At 32.3% G+C, this 10,914-nt stretch overlaps 1 pseudogene; it reads left to right on the top strand.

Moving 5' to 3' along the window:
* The first annotated feature begins 4,102 nt into the window (after nucleotides 1–4,102).
* LOC149564195 (glutamate--tRNA ligase, cytoplasmic pseudogene) overlaps nucleotides 4,103–10,914 on the top strand; it is a 67,660-nt pseudogene continuing 60,848 nt past the window's right edge.

The following is a 10,914-nucleotide window of genomic DNA, read 5'->3' as shown; positions in this document are numbered from 1 at the left end:
AAACTCTAATAATCAGCATCAAATTAAAGTTCTCAAAATTCTAAATCCAATGCAATTTGAATGGACAAAAATGGAGTTCATATGCAAAAGTTACAGTCAGTCAAAGGTTGGTCAAACTGAGTACGAAAGTCATCAAAAAGGTGAAAAAATAATCATCTCCAAAGTGCATAACAATGGATTTCAAAACAAAGAGCTCATTGAGAGCTTTCCGACGGTGTTTATTTCATCAAAAAAAGAGCTTGTACATGGAAGTTGTGACATTTTAAAGTTCGGCATAAGAGATGAATATTGATGATGTCATCATGACATCAGCAAAGTGGGAAATAATAAGGTTTATGGTTGGATTTGAACCCATGACCATTTATTCCCAAAACTCAAACTTCCACCACTATGCCACACATGGATTTCAAAAAATATTGGCGGCAATATATTTTTAACCAGAGACTTGCGCCAATTTTAAAGAAGGAAGACCCGCCGGTGGGGCTTGAACCCCCGACCGGCAGCTACCATAAAAGTTAGATGGTCGTTACACTATTTCAGCGGTTAAGAATTAATATGCACCAAGTTTTATTTAACTTTATTAAAATCTTGCCTAACCTTAGTAAAATAAGGTTATTGTTTATTTTTGACCCCAAAAATGACATGGGGCCAAATCCTCTAAAATGGGTAAAGGGTTATTCCGAGAGGGAAACTGGTTAAAGAGTCTATTTTTACAATTATTTGTTATGGCCTTATTTTGGCTATTTTTTGGTATAAAAAGGGGGTGAGGAGACTCTTATGGGGCATTCAAAAAATGGAGAGAACGTCCAAGTGCTGAGAGTATGGGAGATTTTTGAAGTGATCATTCTTGTACTTTGAAGTAGCATGATGCTATTGTACTTCAAAGGAGTGACTTTGTAAACATTTGTACCTAATTTTTGGAGATAATCAGATCGGTCCCCCTATTAGAACAGGACCCGGAGACCTAGTCCATATGGATGAACTCCGAGATCAAATTGTTTGCATTTTCTTTCTCCCAATTTCTCTTTTATCAGCTTAATCTTTTTGTTCTCTTATTTCAATTATGTTAATTTGATTCATTAAAGGTTTAAATTAAATTTATGTAATCAGTTATCATTTCTCTGTAATAGTCCTAGATCCTAGTAATTAGATCAGGATTCTACATGAATCCTAGCGCTCATGAAACAAAAGCAAAGGTCTAAAAGAAATAATAACACCAGGTATAAAATCATTGAACTGAACACAACATCAAGAGTATAGATGTAACATGCATTCCAATGCAACATAAAAGTGCAATAGTGGTCTGACTGATATCCAAATGAATCATCAAGGTCCATGACCCACATTGTGCCAAGAAAACTCGAGAAAATAGGGCGGCACATAAAATGAGGTAAAAACCCCAAATTTTGGAAAAATTGCAAAATTAAAACTCATTTGATCTTTGGGCACAAAAACACCAAAAATCAAAAAATAATCAAATTCGGACATCGTATGCAAAAATGGCTAGCATAACAGCGTAAAACCCCAAACCCTCATCCCAAAAAATGGGGAAATGTTCATAGCTGCCCAACCAGGTAGAAATAACATATAGAAACAAAAGGGAACACTAGGTCTCAACCTCCAAACAAATGACTAACAAAAATAGAAGCAGAAATAGAGCATAAACAATAAAACGAGAAAGCCCTACCTCACAGCCAAAAGGGCAAAATGAAAATCTGAACTAGAAAATAAAACGCTCACAAAAGTGGCCGAAAATCACAGTCATCCAAGGTTTCCCTGAGCTGGATCCAACAAGCTCAACCTCGCGACGATCCCATGCCCGTAGCTCCCACAATGAACAAAATAGTAAATCCTCATGAAGAGGATTTTGGGTTTTACTCTCCAAATTTCTAATTCAAAAGTGAGAAGTGAGGAATTAAATTCTTTTTTGGATACTTATTCACTTTTCGAGTGAATAATCGATTAGGGCAACTAACTAGCCAACCTAGTTAAACCTCTAATCAACCCAAACAAAAATAGGCTATTCCTATAAATAAGAATTCATCTATGGAAAAGCTACCAGAAATTAAAATAAATCAATTAAAAAGCCCGAAAACCCAAAAACACATAAATTTCTTAATAACTTTTACGACAATGTGAACCTCTAAATGCACAGACACGCTTACTGGTCTAATCACATAATGCAAATGAGTTTGGATTTAATAATCACTGAAAGGTTTAAATTAAACATTTAATTAAGGATACGTCGAGCATACAAGGATGACATTGGTAAAATATGAAAGGCTGAATCACTAACTCCATGTGCCACTGCCAAGGATATAAATCCTACACCCTAAACAACACGATCAAGTGCAATTGCATATAATAACATAGCCGAAGCAATAAATGCATTAAATCACCTAATTTAACCATTTATTTAATTATAGTAAAATAATCTATTTACATCACTCACATTTTCATAAAGCATAACAACACAGGAATAAAGTAAATAACCATAGCATTAAATCCATCACCTAACATAATCAGAGGTATGTCCAAATACCAGATATCATCATAAAACACATTGTCATCTCAAAATGGCATCTTCATGCAATATGTTTAACTAAACAGCATAGTAGTCTAATATCTATGATACTGAAATCAAGGTATAACATCTAACCTTTGGGTCGTCTCAAATGTAAATCATCACATAAGTAACAGATATCTCACAGATAAAAATATAACAAGGTAAATGTCCTAGCACATAACCAAATAATCTAACATGAACAATCCATTTCTAATTGCTTAAGAATTAAATAATGATTGTTTAAAGAAACAAAAAAAAGGCACTTAAAACACATAAGAAAACATAGTCATAAACATGACTATCCATTGCTACAGGAACCTATTCCAGTGTAGCATGGTAATAGTACACAGTGCAATCTCTGCACACATCTTAGGCTAATCACAAAACAACCTCATGATACCACATTGATCCTGGTAAGCACTAGCACAAACCTCAGTAAACCATAAATCATATCATAATCTCATAAATCAATCAAAGCAACTGATACAAAAACATAAATCCAATCACCACAATGGTGTAGACCACTCATGGTCACAATCATGACCCATCACAACAAAAGATCAACAAGGTTGCATCCATTAGGATGACTTATAGAAGTCAAATGGGAGAGGCACTACAAAATTGGACTTTATACATAATGCAAGAGAGTGGGCTTAGTTACATCTTAAATTTTGGTACGAAGACATGTCACACCTCCCTAACATTGAGGGTGACTTATTCCTTTATGACACTAAAAGACCTCAAATAACTAATAAGTATCTCAGTCATATTTGAACTCTTAATCAGAGAAGAATATAGGAACATGTAAGAATCACTACATGAGTTAATGAAACATGATATTATCATCTTGAAAACTCCTCTAGATCCTTTATGTGTTTATTCCATCCAAGATAGAGTCAGCAATTTTTTTTGGCAATTGCATTTGGTCTGTGTCCTCTAACTTCTTCCACATAGGTTGCAAGGGTCCTCTTAACAAACAAGCATCTATTCACATTATACCATTAATAACAATATGATAGTATAATAACCATGGGCAATCACATAATCATTCATTATATATACAATATATATCATAATTAAGTGAAAATATTGTCCATGCATAAGCTAAAATAGTACCAATTGCAAGACTTGTAACTTCCCCCATTACACTTTTAGTTGTCCTCACACAAACAAGGGCCTAAGATTAAAATATACCACATCACATCAATAACCTATGAATTTTTACTTAATAGATTTTTTTATTAATTTTAATTATTTTATTGTTTTGGTCTAAGTAGAATTTTTTTAAGAGGTTACAAAATTAATCTTCTTTTTAAAAAATATATAATATCTTACATAATTTACATATCAAAATAAATTTTTAAAACTATATAGTTATTTATAGGTAGAAAAATATTTTTTCATAATTCAGAGCTCAATCTACAATATTTTAAGTGTTTAACTTTATTATTATTATTATCCTATACTAAATTATCTTCCTAAATTTTTGTTAACTTTTAATTTAATCTTGTTCTATTAGCAGCTGATGATAAGGATATGTGGGGTGAATTGGAGGAAGTGAAGACAAGTATAAATCATGATGCTTTAGTTGGTGGCATTCCACTAATTGAATACCTCCTTGATTACAAATCAAAGGATGATAAAGAGATTGTGGATGTGAACGTGAACATGGTATCATGTGTTGTGGAGGGGATGACAATCAGTAAGGCAGTTGAAACTAAAAGCAAGAAATACACATGTAAAGGGGTCATTGGTAAAGATGGGGAGGGGTTTCCAAAACTAGACTTGGGGTTGATTGCAACAATAAAGAAGCTAGTGAAAGTCGTCATAAGTGAGTGTGTTGTTTACTACAGGGACCACAAGAGAAATGGAAGGTTGTGCTACCTTTTTCTTGGTGCCAATATGAAGCAGATCCTTTATTTGGAAAAAATGAAATATCTTGGTGCTAAATGGGAACTAGTATACCTTGGCCAAGATAAGCCAAGGGACAATCTTATGAAGTTTATGAAATGTGCCAATATAGTATACGAAAAAGAAAATGAGGAACTTGATGTTATTTATATTAGTTATATTGCAAAATTGAGATTGAAATTGTTGACTTATGTTGATCCAAGCATAGAGGTTCTACTATGCGTAATGGAGATGAAGGATGAACAATTTAAAAAGGCTCTGAAAAGAGAGGTGAAATTGGAGGGGAAATTGATGATGAAATGCTGTCATATGACAATAGTGAATATTAAAGTATGTAAAAGAGATCTTGAAGACTTTTGTTCAGCAAGATATCTCCTCCTTTTTTATCACCAAAAATAGTCATTTCCATCAATTATAGCAATACAACATCTCAATTGCTCATCATTGTAATGATTTTTTTTTTTTTAAAATTTGTTGATAATTGCTATATGTTATCCTTTATCACTCATCGCTATATTGTTTTTGCAATTTCTTGGGATAGCAATAAAAGGGATCACTATATGTCATAGCGATATACTTTCCTTGTTGTTCATCGCTATGTCAAGATTAAGCCTTCTCTGTATAGTGATAGAAGAGTTTTCTATATTCTATAGTGATATAGTACCCAAAATCTATTTTGACCACACTATGGTCGCTATAGTGTACCCTGACTAATGAAGCCTAATCATTGTAACTATAGTGGTATATGAAACATCAAATGAAGAAATAAAATTTCTATCGATTGAGGTTTCTGACATGCTTGTGTAAAATAAATCTCATTAGTAGTTTAAACATATATCAAATGATGGATTCCAATGCTTATTCCATGGTTTGAGTGAGGCAAGGCATCGAAGAAATATAATGAGAAGTCAAGGCAGGGTTTTGCAGCATCCATTGAATGTTTGGTGGAATTAGTGTGGTGAATGCTTACACAATTTCTAACTACAATATCCAAGTGAGTTACAACATCCTCCCCTAAAGATCTAACAATAAAGCTAAACCCAGTGTTTCATATGAAAATCAATGTGGAAGAAAATCATTCAAAAAGAAAAAAATTATTGGTACCTTGCAGCTCGTCCTGATGATGTGAAAACTAGAATAACATATGCTTTCACTTTGATTGTTGCATGTATCTACAATTTATATATTCCAGATTCATATCCTTGGATTAGTGATTAAGGTCTTGAAGATAATAAGAAACAAAATACTAAGAGCAAATAGCCTGCCACACCATAATTTGCATTAAAGTAAATCTCATTGCACTCTAATGGACAACTTGATGATGGAAAAATTGATTATAATGGAACAAAATCATATTGCTAATGATGCTATAGATTCCAAATGAGTCATCAATTCACTAATATATTTGACTATTTTTTTAAAATAAATTATAAACTTTCTCTACATGTATTCATTTGAAAAGTCAAATAAGTCTATAATTCATTATAAGACATTTAATGGAATTTATTTGTAATAGAAAATAATAGAGGTTCAAATTTTCATTATGATAAACCACAAAGCTATTCTCTTTCATTCTAATTTTCGTTGTGAGTTTCTTTTAGATTTCACACTCTCTTAGATAACATCTTGGTTTTTGAGTCATTCTCAACAAAACCAATAAATTTATTACCATTCAAAGTAATCTATAATAATATATAATAGATAAGTATGATAACTTATTTTTGTTCAAATTCTGCCCACTATTTTTATGGTCTCGATAGGGTACAAAACCTGAAGATTTTCTGCTCCTAACAAGATTCCATCTATTCCTATGACAATTAGGGTCTTCAACTCATTAACCAAATATAAAAAGAGAAAGAATTTGATTACCTTAAAAACATAATGTCAAAAATTTCTTGTGAAAAAACTGAACAATGTAACTACATTCCCCAACAAATAAAGTCAAAATATAGGATTGGAATATTTGAAAGCTAGCACTCACCTATACATACCATCAAAGACATCATTTTCCATGTTAGTTGCTTCCATATGTGTTATGTTTTGTATAAATTAGCTTGTGTAGTGTATGGTGTGGAGGATAAGTGTTACATTTTGGAGGGGCTAGCAAAAATCTTGTAACTCATTGATTGGAAGGATAGTAGTGCCTTACTGCGTGCATTCAGGGGCTTACATTAATTAATGAAGGTATGTTAGTTTGAGCTTCACTTGTTTTCAAGAATACTTTAATATTCTCTACTTAATAAGGCCAACCATGTGGAGGTGGAAGCTCATATGGCCTCACTCCCCCTTCCCCTAACATCAATCTAAACTCCCCATTAACATCTAATTACATACTTCATTCATTCATTCATTCATTTATGAACTATAACATTTAATCAATACAATCACATAACATTCATTAATATGATATAAAATTCATTAATACACAATACTAATCAAGACTTCATTAACACATAACAATATTCATTAACATGATATAAAAATTAATATTAATATGCAACATTCATAGATAATTACTTAAAACAATGTTCTTTCATTATCCAACAAAGTGTATCAAACAAGGTTTACCAAAGAGCTTTTTTTTTCAAATCATTTCTTCTTCTTCTTTTTTTAGCTTTCTTAAGGAAAAGGTTGATAGGAGCATCAATATCTTCCTCATTCTCTTGACTTGTGGCACATGTAATGTCAAATTATGATGTCTCCTCCTATTTTGAGGAGCACAAGGCTGCTACACTAAAGGGGGCTCTATTGCAATAACAAGTAAATGGGTTAAATTGGCATATGCTTTTTCTTTTTTAAATGGTTACAAGTATTTCATTAACTAGTAGAACATAACATGCATTTTTTCTACCCCGATAATGCCACATCATGCACAATAACATTTTGATCCACCACTACCTCAACATGCTAAACACTTTGAACATGCTACACTCATTCACCATAATATTCAACATGCTCTAAAATATTCAAAAAAAATGTTACATGTCAAATTGAAATTGAAGATGTTAAATTCTATTCATAATTGTGTAACTAATTTCCAATAGGAAATTAATACCATCACCATGATGCACATCATGGCCTTCTGTTAATCTTAGATTAGTTTTTGACAAGTGAGTGTCTATACACTTAAGTCATTTACTTAGTTCATGCCAAACAAGTAACATATGCCAAGCACAACATATAAATTAGAACATGATAAGTAAACAGTGAGTGACGAGTCACTCATATGCCAAGTCACTCATGTGCTAAGCAAACAGTATGTGTCAAGTGATTTAGGAGCTGAGCAAGTAGTGTATGTCGAGTCATTTAGATGTTGAGTGATAGCATTGAAGTCATAGTTAGTGTCAAGCACTAGGGACTTCAGATGCCAAGTAACAAAGTTTTCTCATAGTTGTTTGTAGTGGAAAAAACTACTATGTAAACCATTTTTGGGCCGACTTAAGGATTGAATTATGATATTTTTGTGATAAGGATAAATCTTAAGTAGGAATCCCTATGAATTAAATGCATCCAATCAGGTAAAGGAAAGGTTTAAGCAGCAATATGGATGAACCACAACATTTGATTCATACCTACCCCTAAGTCACCTAGGCCTTCTTAAGGAGGACAAACCTTAAACTTCATATGTATGGAAAGGGAATTAATGAATCATCAAGGAGAGTTTTGCATGCGTAAACCAAAACATTTGTGGTGACCAAGGAATTATAATTTGAATTGCATTGTAAAATAAGTTAAAGGAGAAAAGAGGAAGGAAACAATGAATGGCAGAGAGACATCTGATCAACAAGGATCTAGTACACAACAATATAGAGGTGATTTGTCATCAAGCAACAAAGTGCTAATCACATGATCATTGTTGAGACATTCTAATAAGTGAATTAGATAAATATCTTAACAGAGTAGTCCTAATAGGTTGTATTGAAATCCTCTAACAAGGTGCTTACTTAATTGTGAGTTGAAGTCCTTTAACTAGAAAAACTTCTAAGTGGGTGTTGAAATCATTTAATAGGGTGAGACCTAATAGTCTTTGTAAGCCTTTAACAAGGCAAACCTTTCACAAGGTAGATCATTTTTCATGATCAAACATTGCAACCTCATTGGATACACTTTATTATTGTAGTAGTGAAGATTTGTAGGTGTCATTCCCACTCCAATTTTACCTTCTCATTGGAGAGTTTCTGGATAATCATATCTTGTGTCATGTATGTTTGAATGCTTACTTTTTTACATACTTTATATGTATATGTTTCACATGGTATTTCAGTTTACTTATTGGTAAATATTTTATGGGTTAAAGTTTAAAGCATTGATTCACACCCCTGCCCCACCTAGAGTTTACCTTTCCTATTGCAATTCCAACACCTTCATCATGCATAGATTCTATGATAGGATTTGAAGGCTAGAGTGAAATGTTATGTTCATTGTTATGTAGTCAATTTATGTTGGAAACTAACACCAAAAAAGAAATTTCTCAACTATTAAATTTGATTTACTTTTCATTTGACCAATTTACTTGTGTCTCATTTGGTGCACCAAATTCTTGGGTATGGCTTTCAGATTCATGGTGTAGATTTATAGTCATGACTTTATAGCCTTCCTTCAAGGTCATTTTTTAATATTCATCCATGGGCTCTAAACTAAATTTTGTGCCCTATATTTTTTTATTAATATCATCAGTTTTGTGTGTATGATTTGATTAAACAAAATTGTTTACAATATTATATGAAAAAAAATTATATGAAATTTCATTGCTGCTACTTACAAATCAAGAGTGAAGATTCATATAGCTACCAGAGACAAGTTGGTGTTGGCCAACCTTTTTTATTCTTACTTTTGTAACTTTTGATGTGCCCTACAGTCTATGAGAAGTTTGAAACATGTTAGATTATATATTTACAAAGATCACTAATTAGTGCATGATTACATTCTACTTAATACTATCATGACATACCTTCTTTTTCCTTTTTTCAGTTCAATTCCTTTACCATTTATCTTTTTCTCTTTTGCATCTTCTATTATTTCATTCCACTCCATCAGTGGCATCATAGGAGGATGCTCATACATTGGGTTATCCTTTAGACCCCTTCTATATTGGTCCCTCACAATCTTTATATGTTTTGATACTCTTTTGAGAAGTAGGGAACTATCAAAAATTTTTTTGCCAAAGAGATCCTCAAAAGATGTAATGAGATGATTTTTTAATGTAGGACCCTGTTCATTCCACCTTTTTTGAAAAAATAAAATTGTTAGATCAATAACTTTAATATGGTACAATAAATGGAAGAAAAATATATATTGTAGCAATAATATGAAACTACATACCTTTTACGTATGGTGGTTCCAAATAGCTTCAATGTCATTTCAAAAAGAGTATCATAGAAAATATCATTTCCTACAAACAAATCATGGGATTATTAGTCCAAAATGAGTTATGTATAAGTAAACTACAATTACACTGTAAATAATAAAAATTTTAAAGCACCCAGAAGCTTTGGTAATTTTAACAAAAACATAGTTTTCTTGTTTAGTAACAATGTCCCTACAAATGAACTAGTACTAGTCACACGAGTTGCTCCAGGAAATGGTTCACATTCACTAGTAGTGGTCTCCATTATTCTATCAACTGTAGGTGTATCTATTACTGCACAAAATATGTTCATGAGTGTAAAATCCACCCAACAAAAAAATAATGCATGATTAGCACATAACAAAATATAGAAAAACAAGGTTTTACCATTTGTACTTGGTATAATTGAAGATGTATGCAAGCTCCTTGTTGTCGACAATGTAGTTGGCAATATCAAAGTAGTGACTGAAGGAGGCATCCGCACTTCATCATGAGCTAAAGAATAAATTAGTAGCAAAGAAATTTGCAATGGATACAAATTAAATGGGATACTAGCTGGAAGGATCCAAAATTCAAAGTTAAGTGCTATAATGTTGATGAAAACAAACAATGTTGCACTAGTAGGACCACAATCTTCTATTATTGCTCATATTGTTTCACATGTAGCCAGTGAACTTCATATACTAATTCATTTATTTGGAGCAATAGATCCAACTCTCTTATCATATTAGTATGGAATGATTGGTTTCTATGGGAGAAATGGATAGCTTCTTATTGTGGTTGCATATACAGATGATATGTATGGAATGATGGCAGTTGCAGATGTGAGTTGTTTCTATGGATAGAAAGATATTGTGGTTTCATATATAGATGATGATAATGAGGGAAATGGATTAGCTTCTATAAATGATGTGCTAGAAGATGTCAATGCTAAGATTGTTAACAAAATACTATTTCCTCCTAAAGTAGTAAAAATGATATTGGAACTGTGTTAATGTAGTTAGCTCTAATGGAGTCAAGGGTATTTTTTGTGTATATGAATCTAGAAATAGGAATTGATTATTATTTGAGGTATTGTACCTTGGAATGT

Source organism: Cupressus sempervirens, chromosome 4 (assembly GCF_028749045.1).
Source record: "Cupressus sempervirens isolate cs-2001-9-10 chromosome 4, ASM2874904v1, whole genome shotgun sequence".
NCBI lineage: Eukaryota > Viridiplantae > Streptophyta > Pinopsida > Cupressales > Cupressaceae > Cupressus > Cupressus sempervirens.
Note: the sequence above shows the minus strand (reverse complement) of the source record. Positions and strands in the feature narration are given on the sequence as shown.